Below are 15,765 nucleotides of genomic sequence, written 5' to 3'. Positions count from 1 at the left end.
GCGGGGTGGAGCAGAAAGTGGGTATTAGCTGGAAGTTTGGAGGGGGAGGGCTCAGTCAGAGAAGCATAGTGGAGGAACTTCCCACCCTCCCGCCCTACATGTGGTGAGCTTTTACTGATTGGGATCTTGGGGGTGCTTTAGTCAGTGGTGGATGATTGGCAGGGGTGCAAGGTCCTTAGTAGTTTTAAATGGTATGGCCATTGGTCCGGTTTTGTTATTATATGTTAATTATTGGTCATTTATATATTGTTTAATAAAAGGCTGCTATGGTCAATTTCTCCTGGTGTGGTTACTACGGAAAAGGGGGAGGTTTTTTTTTGGTATAGCGGTTACAAGGCTTATTTAATCCCATAGTCAATACCGGATTTTATTATTAGTGGGTGCTTTTGGTCTAAAAACATTTTTTTGGAGTAGTACCTTTGAGGTAGTTATTGGAGTCCATTACTTTTTTTTCTGTACTGTATTTTGCATTTGGTGTGGCCTACACAGAGTCCTGATCCTAACCCTACCAAACACCTTTGGGTTGAACTAGAATACCTATTGTGAGCCAGGTGATCTCATCCAATATCAGTACCCGACCTCACAAATACTCTTCCACTGCACAAATTCCCACAAACTTAAAAATGTATTTTGAGTGGAAAGCCCTCCAGAAGGGTACAGTCTGTTGAAGTCACCGGGGGGGGGGGGGGGTTGGTTAGGTCAACTTCTGTTATGCTAATGGTTTTCAAGTAGGATATCCATAAAAATTTGACCATATAGCATATGCTTCAATGGCAGAAGTTGCTCTTTGAAGGAAAATCCCTGGCAGGCGAACTATTGTTGCAGAAGAACTAATATATCTAAAATTATTTTGCATAATATTCTTTCATAACAGTCAATTATGGAAAATTACCCAGTTCCAGTCTCCAAAGGAATATAGTTCTGCAATGTTATTAAAATATTTTGAAATGTAGTTAGCGTGTAACTTTATCAAGGTGATCTATGAGACAATAGTTGGGAAATCAGCTTTATAATTATTCGGAATGTGGGAGATTACAAAGTGAGGAGACAAGCTCTGAAATGTCGAGGGAAGCTTGCCAGAGAAGCTAAAGAAATAACTGGAATGAACTGGATTTGTACTGCTGAATTAACACATTCTAAAAGGTAATGTAACTGTGTTTCTTATTTGTATTGCTACCATAACACGCAAAGTTCTGTTTTTCCATTGTCATGTAATCAAGGACACTCCCACTTCCTTAAAGGGATTTTCCCAATTTCAATAATTTTACTGCCATTATTGGACCTATTCTTTATTTATTATTTGTCTTTTATACTGTATGCAGATGTAGCACCCTGATGTTTAGGCAGGGTTGCTATTAAATTTATTTGCCAAGTGATAGTTGCCTTGGCCGATTGTTAGGAGGTCGAGTGATTTTGCCCTAATTCTGGAATCGGTGCTCTTCTCTCTTCTGTCACTAGGTGGCCGGGTATCTGGTCACATTAGATGAGACAAGGGCATTGCAAGGACAGATTAGGAATGAATGTGATGTTTCAGCCAATGGGCAGGGATTTTCTTGGGTCCCTTGGCCTGCTGGAAGAACCTATTTATTTGGGTGGAATCAGGTGATCGGGGTTCTGTGCCACCTGGACAGCTGTCTGGGTGGGCAGGGCTGCTAGGCCAGAAACCTGAGGCCTATTCTGAGGACATCCAGCTGCTAGGCTAGTTGAGAGCCTATCCAGAAGTAGTGCAGGGTTGGGACTGTGGGCTTGTAGTCCAACCAGAAGTAAGGGTTCCGCCGGCCAGGGAACCCATCGCGGTAGGAGGTAAAGGGGGAAGCTGTCGGCACAAAGGGACCGTCCACCTTGCTACCAGAGACCACAAGGAGTGAACTGAGGCCAGATCCAGAGCAGACCTCACCAAATCGGTGATGGTGAAAAAGTGGGAAAGCATCAGCCAGTGCCAAGTCAGGGACCCAGCAGAACAGCAGAGGTGACACTTGTGGAGTGCCAAGCCAGAGACCTAACGTATATGCAGGGATGAAGCTTTAGGAGTATCTGTGAGTGCCAAGCCAGGGACCCAGCAGTGAAGCCGGGGTGACGCTTAAAGGAAGATACTGAGTGCTACAGTGGATCCAGTGGCTAGTGGATCTGAAGTCTAGTGAGAGACACTGGGAGCTTCTTGAGTGAAGACCCACAGTGAGTGAGTGTGGGGTAACGAGGACTGTTCGTGTTGCAGATAGTTGAATACCTTTTCCCGTTAGTAATAGCTACAAGATTGTTGCCATTGGAGACAGCGTCCTGAAGTTCTGTAATGTTGTTTTAACAACTCTACCACAGCAATTTGACAACAATTTATATCTTCAGGCATAAAACTCAAATGATTAACACCCATCTCAGACTTCACGACACCTTGGTGGGGAGATTTTGTAAATTAGAACAAATTAGCTTCACAAACTTTCACACCTCCTGTCATGCTCTTGAACAATCAACATATGCCTTGACCCATTTCATGGTGATGATGAAGGTCACTAAGTTACCCATGAAGATATAAATGCTGGGGAATGTTTCCAACACCCATTAGAGTTGGGTAAGCTGTTTGGATAAGCTACAAAAACACACGATCATTTTTCGGCATGAAAAAAACGTTGTTTTAAAAAAATGTCATTTGAAAATGATCGTGTGTGGGGTTCACATAATTTTTCGGCTTCTGAAAAACGACAACATTTTTTTTCGAGCATGCTGCATTTTTTAACGACTTTTTTAAACAATGTCGTTTTTCGGGTTGTAAAAAATGATCGTGTTTGGGCTAAAACTACGTTAAAAACCTGCGCATGCTCAGAAGCAAGTTATGAGATGGGAGCGCTGGTTCTAGTACAACTACCGTTCATAATGGAGTAAGCACATTCATCACGCTGTAACAGACAGAAAAGCGCAAATCGTCTTTTACTAACACGAAATCAGCTAAAGCAGCCCCAAGGGTGGCGTCATCCGCATGGAACTTCCCCTTTATTGTGCCGTCATATGTGTTGTACGTCACCGCGCTTTGCTAGAGCATTTTAAAAAAACGATGGTGTGGGGGCAACGTCGTTTTAATGATGAAGTTGGAAAAACTTTGTTTTTTCTACATGCCGAAAAACAACGTTTTTTTTCATGCCGAAAAATGATCATGTGTACGCAGCATAAGACTAAAACTAAATTTAAATTTGACTTCAAAATGTTCATACCTCAATACCATAAAGAATAACATTCGATTCTTCACTCCAGCAGTATATAATTAGTTTGTAAATTGTAGAGAAATGTTAACTAATGCATCACAATTTAATTACACCCATTAGATTTTAGATGACTAAAATTAGTTTTAGTCTACTAAAATGTACTGGAGATTTAGTCGACTGAAAATGACTAAAACAACTTCAGAAGACTAAAATGGGACTAAAACTAAAATGCCATTTTAGTCCTAAGACTAAAACTAAATCGATATTTGCTGCCAAAATTAACACTGGCTGTGATGACTCCCCCGAGGGACATTATCTGCATGGAGTTAGTAGGTTCTCCCCCAGTTTCTGTGTGTTTCCTCCAGGTACAGGAATATCCTTCCTTAATCCAATCCAATTCATACTGTTAATTGATTGCTGGCCAATGTGATCCTAGTGTGTTTGGGATTAATGTGAGTGGTGTGTGTATACATAGTGAAGTGCTTCAGAATTTGTTGGCGAGAGAAAGTAAATAAAACACCACTTATTCTGGCAAAGAAAATGTTCTACAGGCTCACCTTTCCCCCTTGTGTTGGTGAACAGGACTTTTCAAAACTGTCTGTTATAAAAACTGTGTATGGCTGCATATAGTAACTGTATATAAGTATATAAAAGAGGCAGCTTTTTTCACTTTGGGAAACCAGAATATTGGGGAACCAGAGCATGTTGCTCGTCAGAGAGATGCTTTGTGTTGGCAGCTTTGAAGCTTTGGGATCTGGCCACAAGGTCCATTTGCCTGGGTAAACCATGATTGTGTTTGGGTAGTTGGTGGACAAGCTAGGATTAATGTTTAAGTTTCTTTGCTGTGAACTATCTGTTTATGCTCTATCTGACAATGGATGCATGGTAGTCCTGGTTTCAGGCAATTGAATATAACCGACTCTCACTCTGTACTAACTGTACATTATAAACCCGTATTTGGAATTGCATACCCCAAAAGGCACAAAATCAAGGCTGCTGTTGTAACAATGATTAAAGGCTTAAAGCAGAACTAAACCTAACTTACCAAAAATGTAATAAGCTTGCATTCCTGCCACATTCCAGCTGTGTTGGAATGATCGATTCCCGTGCACTAGTACAGGATGAAATCTATCCTCACCAGTAAATCAAAATAAAAAAAAACAGCACCTACAGGTAGCCCGGGGAGAAGGTGATAGTGAAAGGGATGTAACCTCCGCATTGCTGGCAGGTGGAGGTGAGTATTTTCAGGAGTTTACTTCCACTTAAAGCGGAGTTCCACCCTAAAAATTAACTTTCTATTAACAGCTTGCCTTTAATGTAAAAAAAAAAGTTAGACTCCCTTTTATCTGGCTGTTACTAGGCAGTACTCGTAATCTGCCTAGTTTCTGGTTCTAGGTGGTTCAACTTCCTGTCCTAAGACCCCATTGCCTCCTGGAAAATGATGACACTCATTTTCCAGGAGTCTCTGGGCATTACTGTGCCTAAAAATCACCCAGCATAGTGAGCATGCGCGCGGCGCCGACGTCGGACATGGTCTGAGCGAGCTCCGCACAGCCTCGGCCCTAAACAGCGTATATTTTGCTTCTGGACAGGCAGTTCACTTACCGGCCAGCACCCCGCATACCGGGCTCGGATCATGCAGCAGAGGACGGCCGGTAACAAATATAACCAACGCAGATCCTCCCAGCAAGCCCGCAAAACTCGAGCCTCGCCGGCCCAGCAGCACTCTCCACAGCCCAAGATGGCGCTGATAAAGGGAGACGCGGCGCGTGGTAGCTCTCAGGGCCAGCTGAAGACGCATCCAGGTACGATATGGCAGGGAGGGGGAGACACAGCCCGGGGTGATCCCCAACCACAACTACAGTCTCCCTGGATGGCGCTGAAGTCCGACCGGGCGGCGGGAGTGGTGGACAATCCTCCTCAGCATCAAGCCTCCCTGGCTAAGATGGCGCCAGGAGGAAAAGGTGTGGAGGTAGGGGGGTTCCAGGATCCAGAGACTGCCATACATTGCCCAGGTACCACGGTCTCAGTTCAGGCTATGGTACACAGAGATCCTTTTTCATCACAGTCCCAGGATGGGTCCCCCTCCCCACGATGTGACAAGGATCAGCCACAGCAATCCCCCTTGTCGAGCCCCCCTGACAGGGCATTATTATTGTTTGCTACTTCTCCTGCCACGTCCACCGACAGACAAATGGCGGAAATTGTTGAGGTGGCCTTTAGTCAGAATAGCTCTGAGCTTTCACTGCCCCTGCTGCCCCATACTCAGGGGATACGGTGCTGCTGGGCAGATTTTCGGTCCTTTTACAACAAGAACTGACGAAAGCCTGTCCTTTGATCACGTCTGGGGTGAAGTCTGATTTCCAAGATATTGGAGCGTGGTTAGATAGCATAGAATCCAGAATGGATGGTATGGTTAAGCATGTGAATCAAAACTCTAGGATGATTACATACAGACCAATTGGATCAAGCAAATGCAAAAATTGAGGGATTGGAAAACAGGTCTCGGAGGTACAACTTCCGGGTGCGGGGCCTCCCGGAAACAGTGGTAGATTTGGAAGAGGCCATACATGCCCTAATGACACAGCTGATTCCGGACATTTCTCCTCACCAGCTAGAACTAGAGAGAGTGCATTGTGCCTTGACGGCTCCCAGATCTGATGGCCTGCCACGTGATGTTATAGTTAAGCCACATTACTACAGGATAAAGGAGAAAGTGATGTCGGAGGCCAGACAGTAGGGCAACATTTCTGTCATGGAGCACCCGGTTCAGATTTTTGCAAACATTTCTCAATCGACGATCCAGAAGAGAAGGGCACTTAAGCCTCTTTTACTGCAAGTCAACTTATCAATCGTCGCATCAAGTACCGTTGGTCATTTCCGTTTAGACTGGCGTTTTTGTATAAGGGTAGATCCCATTCTTTCAACACGTTTCAGTCGGGAGAGGCGTCGCTCCAAGAGTTGGGTTTGATTTCGACCGATCCGCATACTCCCTCTAATATGTCTGAGATGGGGGAAAGGCTGGTGTCCCTCCTCTGGTCCCAGCAGGGTCGTTCCAGGGCCAGGAGGTCCCCCTTGGACACTTGAATTTCCGCAAAGATTATTTTTTTATATTTTTTGCAGGTTTCTGGGGCCAGTCCTTCCTGGATCGGGACTAAATCCAGAATTAGAGAATTGAATGTAGAGGCATAATAGTTCTAATTTCTCTATGTTTCAGGAATGATTTCTGTTCAAATGTATTATGGTTATGCAAACTGTTTATAGTGAGAGAGATCTAGAATCTGGTTGTGGATTTAATTTTCCTTATTGCTACCATGGGGTACGGTAAGCTGGTTCTGCCTGTCCTTCTTAGTCGGCGAGTGAGATGGGCCGGGGTGGAAAAGCATGCCACTTGAGGTGAACTTTCCCCTTCTTTGTGAGTGGAGGTAACTTCACGCCGGTTAACGGGTGCTTAATGCCCCCTTGGACACGCTGTGTTTAAGCGTGCTGATTCTTCTTCCTTAACAAAATTATTAGCTAGTTATGTTCAATTACAATATGATGAATATTGTGCTGTTTTTTCTACATTTCTTTTCTTCTAATCTGACTCCTTTTTCTCCTTTTCAAGCTCATCTTTCTCTGGGTGCTTTCCCCTGCCGAGATAGAATACAGTTGGGACGTCCAGGGATTTCTGCAACTGGGCACTTGAAGCTTCAGAAACGTGAGTACGGCACACCAAACCATCATGGCTAAAAGACCCTTAGTGAGGTACACCATTTTAACACACAATGTGCAGGGTCTTAGGGCCAGATTCACAAAGGAGATACGACGGAGTATCTCAGATACTCCGTCGTATCTCTCAGAGTATCTATGCGACTGATTCATAGAATCAGTTACGCATAGATAGCCAGAAGATCCGACAGGTGTAATAGACTTACACTGTCGGATCTTAGGATGCAATACCGCGGCCGCCGCTGGGGGGAGTTTGCGTCGTAAACCAGCGTCGGGTATGCAAATTAGGACTTACGGCGATCCACGAAGATTTTTACCGTCGTTACGTCGTCGCAAGTGTTAGATTTCCGTCGCAAAGATAGGGCACCTTTAATATGGTGGAAAAGTACTCCACCATGTTAAAGTATGCCCGTTTTTTCCGCGTCGCTTTTGAATTATTTTTACATTTTTTATTTTTCCCGGCGTAAGTGCTTTGTTGACGTCGCGATTCACAAAACTTTGGCGCGTCGTAATTTCGCGCAAAGCACGTCGGGAAATTTGCGACGGGAGCATGCGCAGTACGTCCGGCACGGGAGCGCGCCTAATTTAAATGGTACTCGCCCCATTTGAATTGGACCGCCTTGCGCCGGACGTGTTTACGATACACCGCCACAAATTTCCAGGTAAGTGCTTTGTGGATCGGGGCACTTAGACTGAAAACTTGCGGCGGTGTAACGTAAACGGTTTACATTACGCTGCGCCGCTGGTATGTGAATCTGGCCCTTAATTCCCCCGATAAACAAGCGAAGGCCTTCCAACAATATTATAAGATGGGGGTGGACATTCTACTCTTACAGGAGACGTACTTTTCCAGGACCTCGGCCCCAAAGTATTTAAATGCAAGGTACACAACAGTCTATTTATCGAATGGACCTGATAAGAAATGGTGGTGGGGAAGATTAACGATAGTGAGATTACCTTCCTATCATACTATGCTCCCAATGTGGATCAATTGTCTTTCCTTCACAAAATGTTGAAAGTTAGAATGCCTCACATAGCGGGCCACGTGATCTTGGGTGGAGATAATAATACCTCACTGGACCGGATTCTCGACAAATCTGATCCTGGGAGAGTAGTCTTGAAACACGCCCCTAGTAAGAGTAGTGCAATGGCGCGTCTTTTACATAGCTATGACTTGATTGACATATGGAGGGACGCTCATCCTACTGATAGGGACTTTACGTACTACTCCCATGTCCACAAAAGTATTCGCACTGTGGCAAAGTCGCTTGGGTTAGTAGAAATAGTGAAACATGCAGCGCAGCAAAGTCACCAAAATAGCAATAAATATGGCTTTATTGCATCAAAATAATAATACAAACAAAAAGGCCTACTCCAGCTTAGGAGGCTAACTAAACAGTAGTGTCCCTCACTACGGGTTACTGGAGCGGCTATTCCGGCCTCCAGTATAAACAAACAAAAATAATAGTTCAATATAAACAATAAGTTCTGACAGACCTTGTTCCTCAGATACACAGACAGACTTCAGTCTGCCCATCCAGCACAGCCTGGATCTCACACTGAGCTCTCCCTCCCCCACTCTATCAGGTGCAGGCTAATTAATAGGGAGAGAGAGGAGGTTTACCTGTTGGGCCAGGCTTAACCCTTTCTAAGACAGGGAAAGCTGACCTTTCCAATCTCACACTGACATACCTGGAATCATGTACTCTGTCACATATCCTCCCCCCCAGCTTAACACCTGTGTGGGAAGCGGCCACCTCTGCAAACCCATGTACTCGGGACAGAGCATCTGCGTTACTGTGGAGGAGACCTGCCCTGTGTCGTACCACAAAAGAAAAGGGCTGTAGGGACAAAAACCACCTCGTAACCCGAGCGTTCTTGTCCCTGTTGGTGTGCATCCATTTTAACGGAGCATGGTCTGTGACCAGGGTAAACCGTCTGCCCAACACGTAGTAGCGGAGTGTTTCTACTGCCCACTTAATCGCCAAACACTCTTTTTCGACTGTGGCGTAGCGCTGTTCTCGGGGTAACAACTTCCGACTCGAATATAGGACAGGGTGTTCCTCACCATCCACATATTGGGACAACACTGCACCCAAACCCACCTCTGAGGCATCAGTCTGGAGAAAGAACTCCTTCCCAAAGTCGGGAGCCACAAGCACGGGTTGGGCACAAAGCACTGCCCGAAGACCAGCAAAGGCTTCCTCAGCCTTGCTGTTCCACTTTACCGTGTCTGAACTTCTGGCTTTAATAAGGTCAGTGAGCGGGGCAGCCCTTGTAGCAAAGTGAGGAATAAACCTCCGATAGTAGCCTACGATCCCCAAAAAGGCTCTGACTTGTTTTTTTCCTCAACGGCCTGGGCCAGTTCTGTATAGCTCCTATCTTGTTCATTTGCGGTTTAACAAGTCCCCTGCCAACCAGGTAACCCAAGTATCTAGCCTCAGCTAGACCCAAGGCACATTTAGAGGGGTTAGCTGTCAACCCCGCTCTTCTAAGAGTGTCCAAGACTGCCTGCACTTTGTCCAGATGGCTTTCCCAGTCCGGGCTATGAATGATCACATCATCCAAGTATGCGGCTGCATATTCGGTATGGGGCCTGAGCAACTTATCCATTAGCCTTTGGAAAGTGGCTGGAGCTCCATGGAGGCCAAAAGGCATAATCCTGTACTGGAACAGGCCATCAGGAGTGGCAAAGGCTGTCTTCTCTCGAGCATGCTTTGTCAACGGGATCTGCCAATAACCCTTTGTCAGGTCCAACGTGGTGAAGAACCTATCTTTGGCTAATCGCTCTACCAGTTCATCCACCCTAGGCATGGGGTAGGCGTCAAACTTAGACACCTCGTTTAACTTCCTGAAGTCATTACAGAACCTGATGGACCCATCAGGTTTAGGCACTAGAACAATGGGGCTGCACCACTGGCTGTGAGACTCCTCTATCACTCCAAGCTCAAGCATTTTCCTGACTTCAGCCCTTACAGCTTCCCTCTTGGACTCCGGAATGCGGTAAGATTTCACTCTTATGACAACCCCTGGTTCTGTAATAATATCATGGGTAATTTCTCGGGTTTGTCCAGGGTCAGGGGAGAAGACATCACTATTCCTCTCAACCAGGCCTCTAGCTTCCTCTACTTGCTCAGGTGTCAGCTCTGGAGAGATTGTCACTGAAGAACTAGGTGCCTGTGGAACAGGCGGGTTGTCACCCACTGTGGCCATGCAGTCCTCTCTAGCCCTCCATGGCTTAAGGAGGTTTATGTGGAAGATGGCCTCCTTCTTCCGGCGTCCTGGCTGACTAATTTTATAATTTACTGGGCTCAGTTTTTCCAGGACCTCATAGGGTCCCTGCCACTGTGCTAGAAGTTTGCTTTCTGCGGTGGGTACTAGAACCATTACTCTGTCCCCCCTTTCAAACTGTCTCACTAGGGCCCTCTGGTCATAGTAGGACTTCTGCCTACTCTGCGCCTGCTCCATATGCTGGCGAACAAGAGGGGCAATCTGAGCCATACGCACCCGCATATCTTCAACATACTGGAGGACATTGGTCCCAGTTACCCCCTGTTCTTCCCAGGTTTCCTTTAGGATATCCAGTATACCCCGGGGATGCCTACCATATAAAAGCTCAAATGGGGAGAAGCCCATAGAACTTTGGGGAATCTCTCGAACTGCAAATAACAGGTAAGGAAGTAACAAGTCCCAATCCTTACCATCCCTGCTAACGACTTTTCTCAACATCCCCTTTAGGGTCCGGTTAAACCTTTCTACCAACCCATCGGTCTGGGGGTGATACACTGACGTTCTCAGAGTCTGTACATTAAATAGCTGACATAGCTCTTTCATAATACGGGAGACAAACGGTGTCCCCTGATCCGTGAGCAATGTCCTGGGTATCCCCACCCGTGTAAACATCTGAACCAGCTCTTTAGCAATACTTTTAGCGTTAGCCTTGCGTAGTGGAATGGGTTCTGGGTATCTGGTGGCATAATCGAGGATGACAAGGATGTACTGGTGCCCTCGAGCTGTTTTCTCTAAGGGACCCACTAGGTCCATGCCAATCCTCTCAAACGGAACATCAACTATAGGGAGAGGTATGAGTGGGGCTCTCAACTTCGGTCTGGGACATGCCAGCTGGCATTCCGGGCAAGAAGCACAATATCTTTTAATCCCCTCATATACCCCAGGCCAAAAGAACCTCCTGAGCACCCGTTCTTGGGTTTTCTCCACCCCTAAATGTCCCCCCAGAAGATGAGAGTGAGAGTAATCCAGGATTTTCCGGGTGTATGATGAAGGCACAACCAGTTGTTCAAGCTCTTGTCCCTCATCGGAGGTCACTCTAAAGGAGATCATTTTTAAGGACAAAATAGGGATAGGCCTTTCCCGTTACCCCTTCCACTGGTACCCCATTAACCTCCACAACATTACTCCTGGCTTCCTGCAACAGGGGATCATCTGCCTGATCCCGGCCAAAGCCACTACCCGAAATATCCAGGACATCTGTATCCCCCTCGTCCCCTTCACTGGTAGCCTCTGGGGGGGGGTTCCGGTTGACCAACCTCTGCCTCATCTTCTGTCTGTCGTGGGGCCCCGCCTCTCCTGGACTGCTCCCCACGCTGATTCAACAGGACTTCCTTGACAGCCCTATTAAATCTTAGCTTGCTCTCCCTGCGTTCCCGTCTCGTTTTACCTCTTTTTGGATTAGAGATATACAAGTCAGGATGAGCAAAGGGAAATACTTCATGGACCCCTGTATTTCTCTGCTCCACCTCAGGTTCCCCTTGTTCTCCCATCACAGGGGACTGTAACAGAGCATGGAAATTAGGGAAATTCCTTCCTATTATCAAAGGATATGGTAGACGAGGAACTACCACTGCTACGATCCTTACCAAACTGCCCTGTACTAACACTTCTATGTTGGCAGTAGGATACCGCACAGTACACCCATGAATACACAATACCCCCATGGTTCTATGCTTCTGTATCCAACAAGGTTTTACCAATTTACTGGCTACCAAAGTCAGGGCACTGCCAGAGTCCACCAGGGCCACGGTCTCTTGTTTGTCCAGCAGGACAGGTACTCGGAAGGTATGTCCCCCTTCTACCAGGCCTGCTAAACAACCGAGTCCACAAAAATCATAGGAATCTTCCCCTAGACCACACTGCATGGGCTCAGGAAGATTGGGGCATCTTGCCCTGACATGTCCTTTGGCGCCACACTCAAAACAAGTTATGGAGTTTCTCCTAGGGTGGTCCTCTTTCCCAGGGTTTTGACCTCTAAAGTCTGTTTTGGAAAAACGGGCTCCCGATCCGAAGTCTGCTTCCACTCCACTCCTCCGGTCTCCTGTTCTCTGTGTTTTCCCGGTCGTCCTAGAGAGAGATCGGTCCAAATTTTTGGTAGACAGGTACCGCTCCACTTGTGCGACCATACTATCACAGTCCAGGGGATTTCCCTGAGTGACCCACTCTCGGAGGCCACTTGGAAGCTCTCTCACGTACCGGTCCAGTACAAGCGCTTCTATAATCTGTGCAGGGGTTTGAGTCTCTGGTTTGAGCCACTTCCGAGCCAGATGAATTAAGTCAAACATCTGGGATCTTGGTCTGACTGTTGTGCTTTAGTCAAAGCTTCAATCTGCAAAGTCAGGAGCCTGTTGGTCTCCTGCTGTACTGCAGCTGCTGCAGCTACCTGTCTACTAATTTCTTGATGTACTGCAGCGGCCTGTCTATTAGTCTCTTGTTGCGCTGCAGCTAAGGCAGCGGCCTGTCTATTAGTTTCTTGATGCACTGCAGCGGCCTGTCTATTAGTCTCTTGTTGCACAGAGGTAGCTTGTAACAGGGCTTTTACAATATCTTCCATTTTCTGGGTCCTGTACCTTTAAGGCCACTGTAACTGTAAAGTAACCGGTACAACAGCGAACATCCCACTTCTGACACCACTTGTGGCAAAGTCGCTTGGGTTAGTAGAAATAGTGAAACATGCAGCGCAGCAAAGTCACCAAAATAGCAATAAATATGGCTTTATTGCATCAAAATAATAATACAAACAAAAAGGCCTACTCCAGCTTAGGAGGCTAACTAAACAGTAGTGTCCCTCACTACGGGTTACTGGAGCGGCTATTCCGGCCTCCAGTATAAAGAAACAAAAATAATAGTTCAATATAAACAATAAGTTCTGACAGACCTTGTTCCTCAGATACACAGACAGACTTCAGTCTGCCCATCCAGCACAGCCTGGATCTCACACTGAGCTCTCCCTCCCCCACTCTATCAGGTGCAGGCTAATTAATAGGGAGAGAGAGGAGGTTTACCTGTTGGGCCAGGCTTAACCCTTTCTAAGACAGGGAAAGCTGACCTTTCCAATCTCACACTGACATACCTGGAATCATGTACTCTGTCACAGCACATAGATCATGTGTTCACGCTCTCCCCTTTACTTCCATTTGTATCGTCCGCTAAGATACTCCCCATGTCATGGTCGGACCATTCCTTCGGTTCAAGTCATGTTGACGGAACTTTGGGCCAAATCGAGCCAATCGTCGTGGCAATTGAACGAGTCCTTGCTGAATGACCCTATTTTTGAGAAAGAAATTGAGCGGGCCATACAGCAATATTTTAGAGATCATTCTTTATCGGTCTCCTCTCCGGTGATGCTTTGGGCGGCCCATAAGGCCACCATCCCCGATACGTGGTTGAACTGGATGGACTTGTGTCTTTTTTCAACCTGACTAACTATGTAACTATGTAAGGTTGATACAACTCGCCTCTAGATTAAACGGGAACGAGAACAAACGATTAGTCGGCAGGAAGGAGAGTTGCGTCGTCTTATGCACGAACAAAAAAATAATCCACAACTTGATTTTAGAAATCAAATTGATGAGGCGCGTACAGCTCTGAACTTGAGCCCTACAACGAAGGCGGAGAAATATCTTAGGTGGACGCGTCATAGATTCTATACTTTGGGAGATAAACCGAACAAATTGTTGGCAAGAAAGCTAACTCCTAGGCCCTTTAACCCTGCTCTTCCCAAATTGAGATCGAAGAATGGCCACGTCACCCAAAACCCCCAGATGATACTTCAGGAATTTTCTACATTTTTTTCTAAACTGTATGAATCCTCAAGGGATTTAAATATGAACCAGGCAGAGGCATTTTTGCGTGATATACCCCTCCCCACATTGTCTAGTGATCATGTGGAACTGATGGAGGCAGAGTTTACAACGGGTGAAATTGTAGCAGCTATTAAGTCCTTGAACCCTTCTAAATCGCCTGGCCCGGATGGGTTCACTGGTCACTATTACCGTAAATATGCAGAAGTCTCGGCTCCGCATCTATGTGCCTTTTTTAACGAACTGAGGAATGGTTCCCCTCTTCCACTGCATGAGAATAGGGCCTTTATACATGTTATTTCCAAACCTAATAAAGACCATAGTGACTGTGCAAATTATCGCCTGATATCGCTAATAAATGTCAATCTTAAATTGTTGACAAAAATACTGGCCACGCGAATGAATTTGTTTTTATCGAAATAGATTCATCCTGACCAGGCAGGGTTTGTACCCCACAGGCAGGCCTCGGACCAGACTAGACGTATCATCGACATTATATCTGAACTAAATTCGGGTTGGGATGGTGGAGGGCAAAGAGGGGCTTTGTTGGTGTCATTGGACCTGCAAAAAGCGTTTGATTCCCTGTCCTGGGATTATCTTTTTTTTATACTTGAGAGTTATGGGTTTGGTTCAAATTTCCTGACAACACTCCAAACGATTTATAGTGCTTCTACTGCAAACTTGCTAGTCAAAGGTTATAAATCTCGGGATATACACATAGGTAGAGGCACCCATCAGGGCTGTCCCCTGTCTCCCTTGTTATTTATTATGGCTTTGGAACCTCTGGCTATCAAAATTAGAACACATCCGGATATATTGGGAGTCAGCTGTGGAGGCCGGGAACACAAATGAGCGCTGCGGATGATATTTTACTGCTCTTCTCTTCCCCGATTACCTCATTGCCAAATCTAAATGTAGTGTTGGGACAATTTGGGACATTTACTGGTCTGCGCATAAACCACTCTAAATCTCAAGCCCTTAATATCTCCTTACAACCTCACATAGTTCAAGCTCTGCGAGGGCCATTCCCCTTCAGTTGGCAGGAAGATGCCCTACCTTATTTGGGCATCTTTCTAACTCCAACTCTTACTACAATATATAAGAGAAACTATCCCCCATTATTTCGAAAATTGTTGGAGGACCTTCATCGGTGGTCAAACAAACCCCCGTCATGGTTCGGTAGGCTGTATTCGGTCAAAATGACCATCTTAGCAAAGGTGTTATATTTGTTTAGGACTCTTCCCATAGCAATAGTGGGCATGGACCATACATTTTTTTAGGCTAAATTGATTGATTATATATGGGACCATAGGAGACCTAGGGTGAACAGAAGAACATTGTACACCCCTAAATCGGGTGGAGGTCTGGGCATGCCTGATCTTCTTAAATACTATCACTTAGCTCAATTAGCCCACTTGATTCGATTTCATACATGTCAGTCCAGGCCGCTCTGGATGGGGTTGGAGTCCTCTCTGAACCCAGACAGAGAGATCAGTCACCTAATGTGGCTGAGGGGAAAAGATAGACCACCCGTGTTATGCCCGTCTTTATCATTTTCCCTAAGCCTGTGGGATCGTCTAGCAACTACATATGGATTTAAATCGGCACACACACCAATGGCGTCATTATTCCATAATCCTTTGTTCACCCCGGATCTCCGCCCCCAGGATTTTTCTTGGTGGACCAATAAGGGCCTACAAAGAATAGTGGACCTCTGTGATCATAGGGGAGCTTTGTCAAAATCGGTCCTGCAGGAGAAGTATGAT

The sequence above is a fragment of the Rana temporaria genome, chromosome 5 (genome assembly GCF_905171775.1).
Source record: "Rana temporaria chromosome 5, aRanTem1.1, whole genome shotgun sequence".
In the NCBI taxonomy this organism is placed as follows: Eukaryota; Metazoa; Chordata; class Amphibia; order Anura; family Ranidae; genus Rana; species Rana temporaria.
This window is presented reverse-complemented; position numbering follows the sequence as displayed.